Source organism: Choloepus didactylus, chromosome 8 (genome assembly GCF_015220235.1).
Source record: "Choloepus didactylus isolate mChoDid1 chromosome 8, mChoDid1.pri, whole genome shotgun sequence".
NCBI lineage: Eukaryota > Metazoa > Chordata > Mammalia > Pilosa > Megalonychidae > Choloepus > Choloepus didactylus.
Window position 1 is genome coordinate 124536107 of NC_051314.1, and position 15308 is coordinate 124551414.

The following is a 15308-nucleotide window of genomic DNA, read 5'->3' on the forward strand; positions in this document are numbered from 1 at the left end:
CACTTGCAAAAGGTGAGGTCTTTACCACTCAGTTCAATATTATAACTATATACTGTCTCCTACTAGAAATACCATGCTTTGTACTGTAGAAGAAAGATGTACAATGAGAGACATATCTAGCTATAGTAGAGAAGGGCTGCTGAGAGGGCACAAAACACCTTGGGAAGAGGGAAAGGCTAATTCTCATAGAAGCAAATAGGAAGATGATGCCCTGAAGAAGTAGTACTTGTGCTGGGCTTTAAGGATGGGTAGAAGTTTGACAGGCACCAATAATGCCATAAAATAATTTGACTATTTGTCTTCTGCACCACTAGAACATGAATATCGTTATATCTCCAGTGTCTGCTACTGCGACTGATACAACAATGTTTGGGGCATTAATAAATGAGTAAATGAATGTTTGGCTGAAAGGGTGTTGATTTTTGAATATAATTCAAGGAGTTAATTTGAGTCCTTAAAACTGTATCTGGTGTAGATTTACTTTCACTGATTCATCTGCCTCTAAAGACTATCAAACAATTCAAATCAGTATGAGAATTTCCAGCTGTATTCTCAAATCAGGAAGGAACTTACTGAAAACATCATCTTGTGAATAGTGTTCCTGTTTCTGGATCATTTTGTTCCTTCTTATAAAGTACTAGTTGTTTTGTGGTCTAATTGGGAAAATTCTGGGAAATTTATGTGGTTCATTTCTATTTTGTTCCTTTTTGAATATATAGATATAAATTTCCAAGCAGAAACCTAAAGCTTTGGAAAAATTCAATTTTGAATATGTATTTCAAAGACAGCCATATTAAAACCTTCTATGAGTCACTGATTAATTCTACATTTTCAATGATGAGATTTGTATTAGAGTTCATTTGGCCAATATAAAAATTTTAGCATCACAGAATCTCTAACCTGTTTTGTCTGAGACAATTATAAATAAATTTATGACAAAGTTATTATCCTTAAAGAACTTTGATGAAAAATGATTAGAGCCATTAGTAGATCAGATATAATAAATTAAACTCTAAATTAAATTTAAGTGCCAGAAACAATGACACATACAAATGCTTTGCTCAGCAAAGGACAAGATTGTGGTGGTTAGAATTATCTGGATAAAATTTCGTGGAAGAAAAGGTTTTTTTAAATTTTAATGCAGCTTTTTTTTAAATGAAGTTTTATTGAGATATATTCACACACCGTACAAACCACCCAAATTATACAATCACTGGCTCACAGTATCATCACATAATTGTGCATGCAACCTCATGATCAATTTTAGAACATTTCGTTACTTCAGAAAAGAAATAAAAATAAAAAAGAAAACACAAGTCCTCCCATACCCCTTATTCTCCTCTATTATTGACCCATAGTAGTGGTGTAGTACATTTGTTACTGTTGATGAAAGAGTATAAAAATATTACTGTTAACTATAGTCCATAGTTTGCAATATTTACATTTTCCCCCATATATCCTTCTATTATTAACTCCTTGTGATAGTGTCACAGATTTGCTCCAGTTCATGAAAGAACTTTTTAATATCTGTACAGTTAATCATGGATGTTGTCCACCCCAAGATTCACCGTGCTATACATTCCCATGTTTTAACATCCAACTGGAAGAAAAGGTTCTTGGTGTGAAAAGAGATTAGGAATTAGGAAACATGGGTTTAAGTTCCATTTTTCGTAATAACTGCTTGATCTTAGGCTAGCCAATTGATCTAAAAATGGCTTTTTTTTTTTCCAGCTGTAACATTAAAGAGTTGACCCATTGGATGGACATTATTATTATTAATTTTTAAATGCAATTTTATTGGGATATATTTGCACAACATACAATTCTTCAAAGTGCACAATCAGTTGTTAATAGTTGTGCATGGATATTATTTTTTAAATGGAAAATATAAAGTGTTGGTGAGGATGTGGAAGAATTGGAACTGTCTTATGCATTGCTGGTGGGAATGTAAAATGGTATAGCCACTGAGGAAAATAGTTTGGTTGTTCCTCAAAAAAGTTAAACATAGAATAGAATTACCATATGATCCAGCAATTTCACTCTTAGGTATATACCCCAAAGAATTAAAAACAGGGACTCAACAGATACTGGTACACCATGGTTCATCACAGCTTATTCACAATAGCCAAAAGGTGGAAGCAACTCAAGTGTCCAAGAGATGAACAGATAAACAAAATGTGGTTTATACATACAATGGAATACTAGTCAGCCATAAAAAGAAATGAAGTTCTTATACATGCTACAGGGAGAGGAAATGGAGCATTATTGCTTAATGGATAAAGAATTTTTCTGAGGCGATGAAAAGTTTCAGTTCTAGATGGTGGTTATGGTAAATGTAATTAATGCCAATGAATTGTACACTTAAAAATGGTTAAAATGGCAATTTTTTGTTGTGTATATGTAATTAAACATATGTCCTCAAGAAATAAATTTTAAAAATATTGAAACAAAAAAACTTGGCAAAAAAATAAGCATTGGATTGGATGATATTTAAGATTTCTTTTATATCTAACAGTCTATAATTATCTCACTTGAAGAGGAAGAGAGAAGCTAAGAGGGCATTTCACGCAGGAGAAAAATAAAAGGAAACATATTGAGGTGGAGGTGAGTCCACCATGAGCAAATGACACAAGTGACGTTGTTTGGCTGGAGTAAAAAGGTCATGCTAAAGAGCAGTGGATGATTAAAAAAATAAAATAAAATAAAATAATAAAATAAAATAAAATAAAATAAAAATGTTAAGTAGAAAGCCTAGGTTTGAATCTCAGCTCTGCCACTTACTAATCTGTGACTCTACAGAAGTTATTCAAACTCTGTGTTTCCATTTCCTCACCTGCAAAAGGGGGATGTGTCAGGCATTATTTATTGATACTCAAGCCCATTTCCACCCTTCCTTATTATCTCTTTGTCATGGCAGATTGGAAGCCTAGGTCCTACATTTCCTGGACTTCCTCACCACCTGGGCTCTGAGTAGGCTGTGCCAGAAGGAGATGCTCGTGTGAGATTGGACAGGGAAGAGGAGGGAGAAGCATTTAGCTTCTGGCTCTGGCAGCAGCAGGCAACTCTGGCTGTCTCCTGCAATGGGGATGGCAGGTTCACAGTGGCAGCTACTCACAACTGCAGATTCCAATGGATTATTGTTTCCAGTGGCGGCAGCAGGCCTGTGGATAACCCAATTCCTGCTAAGCAGCAGCAAGCGCTCCCAGCCTCAGAAACAAATGCACACTTGTCCATTCTGGGTAATGTTCCTTTCCATTTTTCTCTTCCAACTCTAAGGAGTTGGAAAAACTGACCCTTGCAGTTTTGTTTTTGCTTTTTTAATTAGAGCAGTTGTAGGTTTACCGAAAAATCATGCAGAAAGTAGAGTTCCCATATACCCCACCCCTCACACACACAGTTTTCTCTATTACTAACATTTTGTCCTAGTGTGGTAACTTTGCTACAATTGATGAAATGATGTTATTGTAATTGTGCTATTAACTGTAGCCCATAGTTTACATTAGGGTTCATGCTTTGTGTTGTATAGTTTTATGGTTTGTTTTTTTTTAAAGTCTGGTAACATATAAAGCCTAAAATTTCCCATTTTATCTACTTTCATATATACAATTTGGTGGTGTTAATTATATTCACAAAGTTGTACCTCCATCACCACCATCCATTGCCAAAACTTTTCCATCATTCCAAACAGAAACTCCGTAGCGATTAAGCATTAACTCCCCATTCCCCACTCCAACCTGACCCTGGTAACCTGTATTCCAGTTTCTGCCTTTATGAATTCACATATTCTTTTTTTCATATAAGTGAGATCATAAAATATTTGTCCTTTTGTATCTAGCATATTTCACTTAACATGATGTCTTCAAGCTTCATCCATCTTTTTAAAGCCAAACAAAATTCCAATATTCCATTTGATGGACACTTGGGTTGCTTCCATCTTTTGGCAACTGTCTGTTGATGCCATTTTGAACATTGCTGTGCAAATATCTGTTCTAGTCCCTGTTTGTAGTTCTTTGGGATATTTATCTACAAGTGAGTTTTCTGGGTCATATGGTAATTCTATACTTACCTTTCTGAGGAAACTCCAAACTGATTGCAACAGTGACTGCACCATTTTACCTTCCCATCAGCGATGTACCAGGCTTTCTATTTCTCCACATCCTCTCCAACACTTATTTTCTGTTTTGAAAATAGTAGCCATTTTAGTGGGTGTGAAATGCTATCTCATTGTGGTTCCAATTTGCATTTCCTTGACGCTGTTGACTTTTAGCCTCTTTTCATGTGTTTATGGATCCTGCAGTTTTTGATATACGAATAACACCATCTGTTTCCCTTTTATTCCTCTAGTCTTCCCAACACTTTTGTAATCAAATCCTTGTAATTAAATACCATGTTAGCCATTATCATGTCAAAAACTAAGGTGGCTTCTAGTTGCCTATTAGATCATAACCATTCTCCCATCTTAGACATGTAGCAAGTAATGGATAGAATTGTTTCCTCCCCCATGATAAATCCCATCCTTTCTGTCAATCAAATCCCCATTCATGGCCCTCAAGGATGTAGACCCCATAGGGAGGTCTCTCTTCCCTATATAATTAGAATTAAGCACATGGTAGTAGTAAAAAAAAAACAAAACAAAACAAGTAGGGACACAAATAGAAGAAGAAAGTCACCCAGGAATTAAAATAGTTCCACTGGAAAGTTAACAACAACAACAACAACAAAAAAGCAACAATTAATCCTATCATAATAACAAATATTTGGTGCACCTATATACGTATACCTGGGTCTTGAAAGAAATCAACCAAATCTGAGGGTTTCAAAGAAAATTTAAGAAGATTTGCTTTTTCTATTGATTATTGATTATTGGTTTTCTATTATAGTATGTGTCTGGACAGACAAGGAGGGACTGAAGGGGAAATGAACTGAGTGTAGGCATATCTTTTAGTAACACCCCTTGTTAACTTCAGTTTACTGAATCCTAAAGTGGACAAAGCTTCAACTAATCTAACAAGTAGCAATAGGAAGAGCTTCTGGGGCACAAGACACAGGGCTATTAAGGAGTAAATGGCTTTCATGAATGTAGAGCTAGATAAATTTTTAAGTAAATTTTGATGGATTTTTAGGTTGACTATCCTATTTGTGCATTATTTAGGAAATGTCTTCACTGTTTCATTTCTCCTTTGACTTTTTTTCTCCATTTCATTTGCACTAGAATACTAGAATGTGGGTCAAAAAAAAAAAAAAAAAAAAAGGCAATGACATATAAACACACCCATTTCAGATGAAATGCTCCTTCTGACTCTTCAGATTGTACCACACTGGGTGCATTTGCCAGTCATTTAGGGAGAAAAGGTGTTTGTAACTACATTGTAGTTATTATGATCTCTGTTGATTAGCTTCTGAAATACTAAAACTCAATAAGTGCTAATATTTACAATTACCTAAACAAATATGGTAAATATTGTTTCAATGTAAATTAGTATAATAATAGCAATAGCTTACACATTGAGGACAAAGCTACCAGGCCCTGTGCTAAGCACTTTATTGGCCCAATTTTATTTAACTTCCACTGCACCTCTATGTTGAGATAGGCACTAATATTAGTATCGTAATGTCAAAAAGAGCACTGAGATGCAAAGAGACTAATGGGTTGTCCTGTCCAAGTTTACACCACTATGTAAATGGCAGAATTAGGACCAGGTAGTTAGCCTTCAGAGCCATGCTCTTAGCCACTGGGAGTGTATATTCTGTCTGATTTCCAGGTTGAGTGGTTGGTGGGGAGAAGAAACTAACTATTGAGGCAGAATTGCATATTGGCTAAGGACTGGGCTTGGAGATAATTAGATCTATGTCTGCTACTTGTGATGGTGGACAATTTACTAAATCACATTGTAAGCATTAGTTTCTTCACCTGCAAAATGAGCATGAAAATGATAGCCCTAACTCTAATGAGAATTAATGCTATAATGCATTTAAGCATGCAGGACAGTACTCAATAGTCAATACTTAATAAATGTTAGTCATTACTATAATTCAATCATAAGCACAGAAATGCTAATAATACATGAGAACATTTAAATATAAAGAGTAGGCTGCAATGAAAATTCTCTTGCATTTTCCTTAGTGTATGTAGTTGCTCTACTGTTTCTACCTTGGTGGGGAACTCCTGGGTGATAGGGTACAGACGTTCAACTTTATGAAGCACTGTCAAACTCCCACCAGTTCCCATTGCCTCACATGTTTACCAGCACTGGATATTGATAGATTAAAAAAAAATTTTGTTTTTGATAATCTGAGGTGTGAGAAATGTCCTCCAAGGCTCTTTATTGAATAAAGAGATCATTCTGAAAATCAGGCATTTCCTTAGTAAATTAAATGCAGACTCTGATCAAACTACAGCAGGGAGTAGAAATTCGTCCTGTTGGCTTTATGTTTGGTGGTGTAGCAGGGACCACATAGCTGGGGGGAAAGCTTTAGTGTCTGATTCTTCTAAATGCATCCAGCACCTGCCACATGCCTCATGTCCCCAGGATGGAATGGAGATTCTCAAACAATGAGTCACTGCCTCAGACCTCCCTGGAGCCAAATCATCATCATCATGTTTTGTAGCTGTCCTAGGAACACCTAGGAGGAAAGTATATTTTCCTTAAATCAACAGGAAACAGAATCTTAACTCACAGTTCTCACCTGGACCTGTTGCTGGAGCCTGGATGGCACCCAAGTTGAGCTCTGGGGCAGGCTCATTTTTCCTGTCTCAAGAAAGAATTCAGGGACAAGAGGAATAGTAGCAAGCAGTAAAGTTTATTTGAAAAATAGTCACACACAGGTAATAGCGAAGGTTGGCAAGAAGGAATACATACCCCAAGGGAGGGGACACACCAAGTTAAGCTATGTCCAAGTTTTATATGTTAGCCTGTTGCTATGCTTTAGACCAGGGTTGGGGGTGGACATTCCCATTCTCCCCTCACCCTAGCTTAACCCCTCCTTTTCCTCCATCTGGCTGTCTCAGCTGATTCTAGGATTTAGGGGTTCTCCTTTCACCCAGCCTCTCCTTTCTTCCTCTGCCTGTCTATCCACCTGTCAGCTGATTCTAAGAACAAGGGTTTGGTTTTCCTTTTGCTTGGCCCCCTCCTTCCTGCTCTCCATCTGGCTATCTCAACTATGGCTTGATGCTGACCCTCCATTTGAACTGACTGATGCCCCTGGCCTGTCCAGAGTGCCCTATTCTAGCCTGCTTCAGTTCCCCCTGAAAGAGTAATACACCCTTAATCTTAAGGGGGAGCTGAGGGGTGAAGGTCAGTCTTCTGGAGCTTCTTCCTGTTGTTATGGGCAGTTGTGGGATTCCCTCTGGTCAGGAGTGCCCATGGAAATCTGGCAGGGGAGCTTGATCCTGGGACAGCTGAATCCAGCTGGAGATTTCCACTGACTTTAACTGCTGTGGGAGTGACAAGAATTACTGAGTAAGGTCCTTTCCATTTGGGCGTCAGCTGGGAAACAGGCCTCTTTTTCTGTCAGGTTTTGACCAAGACAGAGTTCCCATGTTTTTCTTTAGGAAGGGGCAAGCCTGGTCCTGGGGCAGAAGGAACTGGGCCCCTAAGTCCTGTAGTAGCTTTTGGGTAACTCCTAGGGAAGTAAAGTACTTAGTTAGATTATGGATTTCTGGGTTTAATATTAAATCTGGGGTTAAGAATGGTCTCCCATACATCATCTCAAAAGGGCTTAACAGGAGCTGGTCTTTTGGAGCTAAGCATGTTTTGAGGCATGCTAAGGGAAGATTTGGTACCCACTGTGTATGGTTTTCTTGGCACAGTTTTGCCAAAGTTTGTTTTAATGTTTGGTTGGCTCTTTTTACTTTCCTGGAGGACTGAGGTCTCTAGGCACAGTGCAGGTGATACTTTATTCCAAGAGCTGGAGCCACCCCTTGAGTTATTTGGCTAACAAAGGCCGGCCATTATTGCTTTGGATGGAAACAGGCAACCCAAATCTAGGGAAAATTTCCTTAAGGAGGAGCTTAGAAACAGTTTAAGCAGTTTCTGTTCGAGTAGGAAATGCTTCTATCCACCCTGGAAAGGTAACTGCAAAGACTAGTAAGTACTTAAATTCTTGACAAAGTGACAAATGGGTGTAGTTGATTGCCAGTCCTCTCCTGGGTATGTTCCCTGTCTCAGCACTGGGGGTGTTAGTGCTGGTGGCTGGGTGAGGATGTTGGAATTTGGGTTGTTAATAGCACATAGAGCACAACTCTGAGTAACTTTCTTAATGGTTTTGGCTTAATTTTTTCCTTCAAGTATTTTCCATGCTAGAGTGGTGAGGGCATCCCTGCCCAGATAGGTAGCCTGGTGGAGGACTTGAATGTCCTTCCACTGCACTTCACTGGGCAGGAAAGTTCTCCCTTCTTTGACAAGCCATCCATTTGCCTCATACACATACCCTGTTTCTTTAGCTAGTTTTTCTTCTTCCTGGGTGTAGACAGGAGTAGTAGAGAGGTCACGGACTAACGCTAGCACAGAAATAGGGTCTTGGGCAGCTGCTTTAGCAGCTTTGTCTGCTCTGTCATTTCCTTTGGCTACCAGAGAGTCAGACTTCCGGTGCCTCGGGCAGTGGATTACCGCAACTTCCAAGGGAAGCAGCACAGCTTCTAGCAGGTTAAGAATTTCTTGTCTGTGTTTGACAGGAGACTTCTCATTAGTGAGCAGTCCTCTTTCCCTCCAGATAGCAGAGTGAGCATGCAGCATGAGAAAAGCATACTTAGAGTCAGTGTAGAGGTTAACTCTATTCCTGGCTGCTACTGTTAGTCCCCTAGTAAGGGCTATGAGTTTGGCCTTTTGGGCCGAAGTCCCAGGGGAAAGAGGCTTTGCTTCTATGACTTCCTGCAGAGAGACAATAGCATATCCTGCTTTTCTGTTTCCCTCTTTTACAAAGCTACTTCTGTCTGTAAACCACGCTAACTCTGAGTTATCTAAGGGCTGGTCTTTTAGGTCTGGGCTGCTAGAATAATTCTGAGCTAGTGTCTCTGTGCATGAGTGCTTGAGGGTTGCACTTTCTTGGTTATTGGCAATAGAGTGGCCAGGTTCAGGTTGGTACACACTTGGATTTGAACCTCTGGCATGTCTAAGAGCTGGGCTTGATACTTCAGGAGCCTACTATTTGAAAGCCTCTGATGCCCTTGTGCTTCTAGAATGTCCCTGACTTGGTAGGGTGTATATGCTGTTAGAGTTTGTCCCCACATTAACTTGGTTGTTTGTTCTATAAGTAAGGCAGCGGCCCCCACTGCTCTGAGACAAGGTGGCCAGCCCTGAGCTGTAGCATCTAACATTTTTGAAAAGCATGCCACAGGTTCCAATGCTACTCCTTTCTTTTAAGTCACATATAGGAAAAAGGGCTTATCTAAATTTGACAGGCCTAGGGCAGGCAAGCTGGTGAGAGCACTTTTGAGGGTGTTGAAGGCAGTAGCCTGCTCTGCTCCCCACTCTAAGGGGGCATTATTTAGTCCCCTGATGGCCTCATACAGAGGCCAGGCAATTTCTCCAAATCGGGGTATCCATATTCTGCAATATCCTGCCACTCCTAGAAAGGCTCTTAATTGTTTCTTGGTTTCAGGGGGTGGTACTGAGAGCATAGCTTGAATTCTCTTGGATGATAAATAGCGCTCCCCTGGGGTAAGAATAAACCCAAGATAAAGAAATTTTTGCAAGATAATCTGAGCTTTTGAAGCTGAAACTCAATACCCACATTCAGCTAGGAAATTAAGGGTAGTAATAGTGTCCCTAAGGGAGGTTTCCCTTGTAGGACTGCAAATTAGCAAATCATCCAAGTACTGAAGGAGAGAGCTAGATTCTAAATGCAGGAGAGCCAAATCTTGGGCTAGTGCATTCCCCAAAAGATGAGGACTGTCCCTGAATCTGTGGGGTAGGACTGTCTAGGTGAGCTGGGTGAAGGTTTCCTCCCTGCACCCTTGCCCTTCAAAGGCAAATAGAAACTGGGAATCTGGTTGTAAACGTATGCAGAAGAAGGCATCCTTTAGACCAAGAACTGAGTACCACATGGTGGAGCTCAGGATTTTATTGAGGAAGGTGTAAGGATTAGGAACTATGGGTTGGAGGGGAATGACAAACTGGCTTGTGGCCCAAAGATCTTGTACTAGCTGGTAAGTCCCATTTGACTTTTTAATGAGTAGAATGGGAGTTTTGCAAGGAGACTGGCAGGGATTAAGTAGGCCTGCTTTTAGAAATTTTTGGAAAAGGGATTGAATACCTTTAATGTCCTCCTTCTTAAGGGGTTACTGTCTCTTTCTAGGGAAAGAAATTGTAATTCTCTCCTGTGCTGAATTACAATAGGAGGGACCTGAATTGCTTTCCCTGGAAGGTCTGTTTCCAGACTTTGGGATCCACTTGATTTCTTAACTTTGAGGGGAGTATTCTAGAGTGCTCTCAGTCCCAATTAATACTGTATTTAATGCTACTATACTGTCAATGGGAGCCTCAGTTTCTTGTTTTGGCAGACAGTCTATTACTTGGATTTGGGCATCTAAAGCTTTCAGTAGATCTCTTTCTAGAAGTGGAGTGGGGCATTATGGTATTACTAAAAACTGAAGACTCAGAAAAATACTACCAATTCACAAGGGAGAGATGGAGTGAAGGCTCAAGCCCAAGACTTTCCATCTACACTCACTATGGGACAGATTTTAGAGGAAAGAGGGCCAGAGTGAGAGGTTAAGACAGAAGAGGTGGCTCCCATATCAATTTAAAAAATTAACGGTCTTACCCGCCACATCAAGAGACACCCAGTGCTCAATGATCTTGATGTTCTTTAGCAAGATCCAGGGAACCATTTGCCCCAGGCCCCTTCATTCCTGGTCAGGGGTGGCCAACAGGGCTTTTGGAGAGGTCTCACTCCCGCTTTGGGACTTGACGCACTCTTGTTCTCAGTGTCTTGCCTTCCCACATCGTGGACAGGGCCATGGAAGCTCTCTTCATCCTCGGGGCTCCTTCCATCCTTGGGTGCACTCTCGTTTCCAGTACCTTGTCTCTCCACATTGATGACAGATTCCTGGTGGCTTCTGTCCCAAGTGGCCCTGAGGTGGCTTCTTACTGTTTACAGCTAAAGCTATGAGCCGTGCCTTATTCTGGCCCCTCCTCTCTCTCCTCCTCTGCAGTCCAGTCTCAATTATTAAAGACAGAAAAGGCAGTATTCATAAAGTCATTCATAGGTGTTTGAGGTCCTGAGGATATTTTTTGCAGTTTTCTCCTTATGTCTGCAGCTGACTGTCCTACAAAGTAGGTTTTTAACGTAACTTATCCTTCCTCAGAGTCTGGGTCTACGTTGGTATACTTTTTCATAGCTTCTACTAGCCTTCCCTGAAACAAAGCAGAGTTTTCCTTATCCTCTTGGGTTATACTCTGAAGCATGTTGTAATTTACAGGCTTAATAACACATTTTTTCATACCTTCTATTAAGCAAGCAATCGTATGGTCCTTGGGTTATGCTCTGAAGCATGTTGTAATTTATAGGCTTAATAACACATTTTTTCATACCTTCTATTAAGCAAGCAATCATATGGTCCCTTGCCTCCAGACCCCATTGTCCCCTCTGGTAGTTCCAGAGAGGGTCTGTGCTAGGGACAACTTGAGTCCCAGCCCTATACCATGTGGGCTGTTCCCCTTGCAGTTTATCTGCATGTCCTTGGGCCTCTGCCCAGATCCTCCACTTTTCCTCAGGAGTGCAGCAGGAGGAAAGACTAACTTGAATGTCTCCCCAAATAAACTCATAAGTTAAGACTAGATTTTTGATCACCTCTATTAATTTGGAGGGGTCCTCAGAAAATTTCCCCAATTGTCTCTTACAGTGTGTTAAATCTGTCATAGAAAAAGGGACATGGACCCTTATAGTTCCCATATCCCCACTGGCTACTTCCCAGAGAGGATATATTCCATGTCCTTCTGAACCTTCTTCCTCCTTCTTTGGGGGGTTCCACTGCAGTGTGTCTGGCTGGACTTGAATAAGGGGGGAGGGGTGTGTCCAGTGGGCCTGGAAGCCTTTCCCTGTAAAGGAGGAGGGTCAACAGGAGCCTCAGTTCTGGTGGGCTCAAAGCTAGGTTTAGGGGATTTTTATTCCTGAGCCTTTTTGATGCCTCAAGTTGTGGAGGCCTGACTAACAACAGGTCATTTAAAATATCTGCTTCCTTCTCTTTCTGAGACAAAAAGGATTTATCTCTTATTTCCTCTTTAAGATAACATACTTTACAAGCCCCCTTCATAGTCTTGCCCTGATAGAAGATCATGAAAAGTTGGACTTATGGAATTTCAGACACTTACTTCTCTTTTGTAAAAAAAAAAAATCTAATTGGCATAAGGTGTTAAAGCCAAGAGTGCCATTTTGTGGCCACTCTTCTCTCCCTTCCAATTTGTACTGGGGTCAGGCATAGTTGCAATACAGGATGCAACCCAGGGGACTATCAATCAGGATGCTGGATGCACTGCCCATATTCTGAAAGGAGAGATAGAGGATACTTACTCATTGTAGCTGGTGTCCTGTGTCTGCTGCTGAGTAGTACCCTCACCATGCCATACCTTCTATCCCCAGGTGTCCCCACAGGGAAGAAAACCATAGACTCAAGGAGATGGGGCTGGTTTCACCCTTTGACTCCTGAGCCAGACCCAGAGGGCTGGTGAGCCAGATATCTCACCCCAGCTGCTCTGAGCCAAATCTCTCTGCTTCTTCTCCAACTCTAGGGCAGGAATTTTCCTTTTTCCTTTCCACATATTATTTTAAACTCTCTTAGGAAGAGAAGTTGGGAGGTTTTTTGCAAAGAAAACTGAGTATGAGAAGGGTCCTGTAGGGATGGTGTGTTGGTTTGGCTATATTATGTCCCCCAGAAAAAGCCATGTTCTTTGATGCAATCTTGTGAAGGCAGACTTATTAGTGTTGATTAGATTGGAATCTTTGGATTAGGTTGTTACCATGGAGATGTGACTCACTCAACTGTAGGTGATAACTCTGATTAATTTCCATGGAGGTGAGGTCCCACCCATTCAGTGTGGGCATTGATTAGTTTACTAGAGCACTATGTAAGAGCTCAGACAGAAGGAGCTTGCTGCAGCCTAGAGAGGAATGACCTGGGAGAAAGTCATTTTGAAACCAGAACTCCGGAGCAGATGCCAGCCATGTGCCTTCCCAGCCAACAGAGGTTTTCTGGATGCCATTAACCATACTCCACAGAAGGTACCCGATTCTTGATGCCTTACCTTGGAACTTTATGGCCTTAAGACTGTAACTTTGTAACCAAATAAACCCCTTTTTATAAAAGTCAATCCATTTCTGATGCTTTACATTCTGGCAGCATTAGCAAACCGGAACAGATGGGTAACTGACAAGAGTAGAGAGGACTTACTAAAGACAGGAGAAACTTTCCTTTTAATTGCCTGAGTTACTTGTCATGGAAGAAAGGTTTTTAAAAGGTATCTAGCTCCCCAGAGGGGGAGAATGCCCTGGAAAAGGCCAGTAGCAGAATAAAAAATGACTGAGGAGGCTCCTTAAATAGTCTTCAGGCCCTGGAAGAGGGCATATAATGTGTCACGGTCAAGTGTAGGGCTCCCTATCCACAAACCAAACTCAAACCCAACAACTACTCTTTCCAAGGCAGTGGTTTAAGGCAGGGTGGGAAGGTATACAGATGAGTGCAAACAAAAGGAGTTGCTTGGAGCAAGGAGGGAGCAGAGAGATGGAAAGACCCATAGCACAAAAATCTGGAGCTGGTGTTCCCACCAGGGGTCAGAAAACAAGACAGATGGGGTAAACATACTGGATTAAAAGGAAGTTAAGGTATGTGTGTGAAGGAACTCAGTAGAGAAATTGGAGTAGGAGGAAGATAAGGGTGCTAAACCTTTCACTTTTTAGGATTTGGGTAATAAAGAGCAGGCAGTTACATTCTACAGCAGCTAAGAACTTACAGCACAATGGGACTGTCCCCAGCCAGACTCTCAGCTCTCATCCCTCCTAGGGGCAGGACACTTTCTGGAAACCTTATTTGAAAACCCCTCATAGACAGAGGGTAAGGAGAGAGAACTCTTCTGTCTTTCTAAGGGTTAAACTTTGGTCAGAGAGGAGGAAGATGGTCAATAACAAGGGAAGATGCTTTCTCTGCCTGTGGACTATGAGGTCTGTCCATATATCAGGGAGAATAGGGAGGCAAATACTTGCAGTTTGGAGTGGCCCAAGAGTCAAGCAAATGCCTGTAAGAATAGCAAGAACTAAGAGGGGTACAGTGCCAAGGAGAAGGATTAGGAGACATGGCCCAGCAGTTTGGCAAGTGTCCGTGTTGACAGGCATACCTCAGGCTGTCTTCTCACTCTCAGTCAGCAAAGATGGGCTCCTGGCCAGAGATGGTCTCCTGGGTTGAACAGGACTAGTCTGAAGAATTTCCTCTGGGGATAGGGAAGGGAACAGGAGGTCTAGGGCAGGTCAAACCCAATCCCTGAGGAAAAGCAAAAGGCCGCCAGAATAAAGAGAGCAGCAGCTAGGAGAAGAGTAAGGACGAAAGACCACGTAGCACAGCACGAATCTGTGCCAAGGGACATGACTTACGAAGCGCAGTTTCAGTGGGCAGGTGCCCTCCCGTGAGGAGGATGACTTCTTTTCGAGTCCTGCCACGGCCACTAGAAAGATGTTGCTGGAGCCCGGTTGGAACCCAAGGTGAGCTCCGGTGCAGTCTCGTTTTCTTGGCTCAAGAAAGAATTCAGGGACAAGAAGAAAAGTAGCAAGCAGTAAAGTTTATTTGAAAAGCTGGCACACACAGGAAATAGCAAAGGTTTGGTAAGAAGAAATACATGCTTGAGAGGACAGCGTGGGTGTGCCCCAAGGGAAGGGATGCACCGGGTTGAGCTATGCCCAGGTTTTCTCGTTTTTTTTTTTTTTTTTTTTTTTTTTTTTTATTAAATTCAGTTTTATTGAAATACATTCACACACCATACAATCATCCATGATATACAATCCACTGTCCACAGTATGATAACATAGTTATGCATTCATCACCACAATCTATCTCTGAACATTTTCCTTACATCAGAAAGAACCAGAACAAGAATAAAAAATAAAAGTGAAGAAAAAACATCCAAATCATCCCCACATCCCACCCCATTTGTCCTTTAGTTTTTATCCCCATTCCTCCACTCATCCATACACTAGATAAAGGGGGTGTGATCCACAAGGTCTTCACAATCACACTGTCACCCCTTGTAATCTACATTATTATATACTTGTCTTCAGGAGTCCAGACTGCTGGGTTGGAGTTTGGTAGTTTCAGGTATTTA

General features: G+C 41.1%; 1 protein-coding gene across 3 annotated transcripts in view; it reads right to left on the reverse strand.

Moving 5' to 3' along the window:
- Positions 1-14789, reverse strand: part of C3AR1 (complement C3a receptor 1) — a 32436-nt gene extending 17647 nt beyond the window's left edge. For 2 of the 3 annotated variants that reach the window (XM_037845098.1, XM_037845097.1), the window contains exon 1: positions 14584-14789. The gene's annotated coding sequence lies outside the window, so the exon portion shown is untranslated. Of the gene's footprint in view, positions 1-14330; positions 14424-14583 lie in introns of all 3 variants that reach the window. The other variant, XM_037845099.1, reaches the window with a different exon arrangement.
- Positions 14790-15308: the final 519 nt, after the last annotated feature.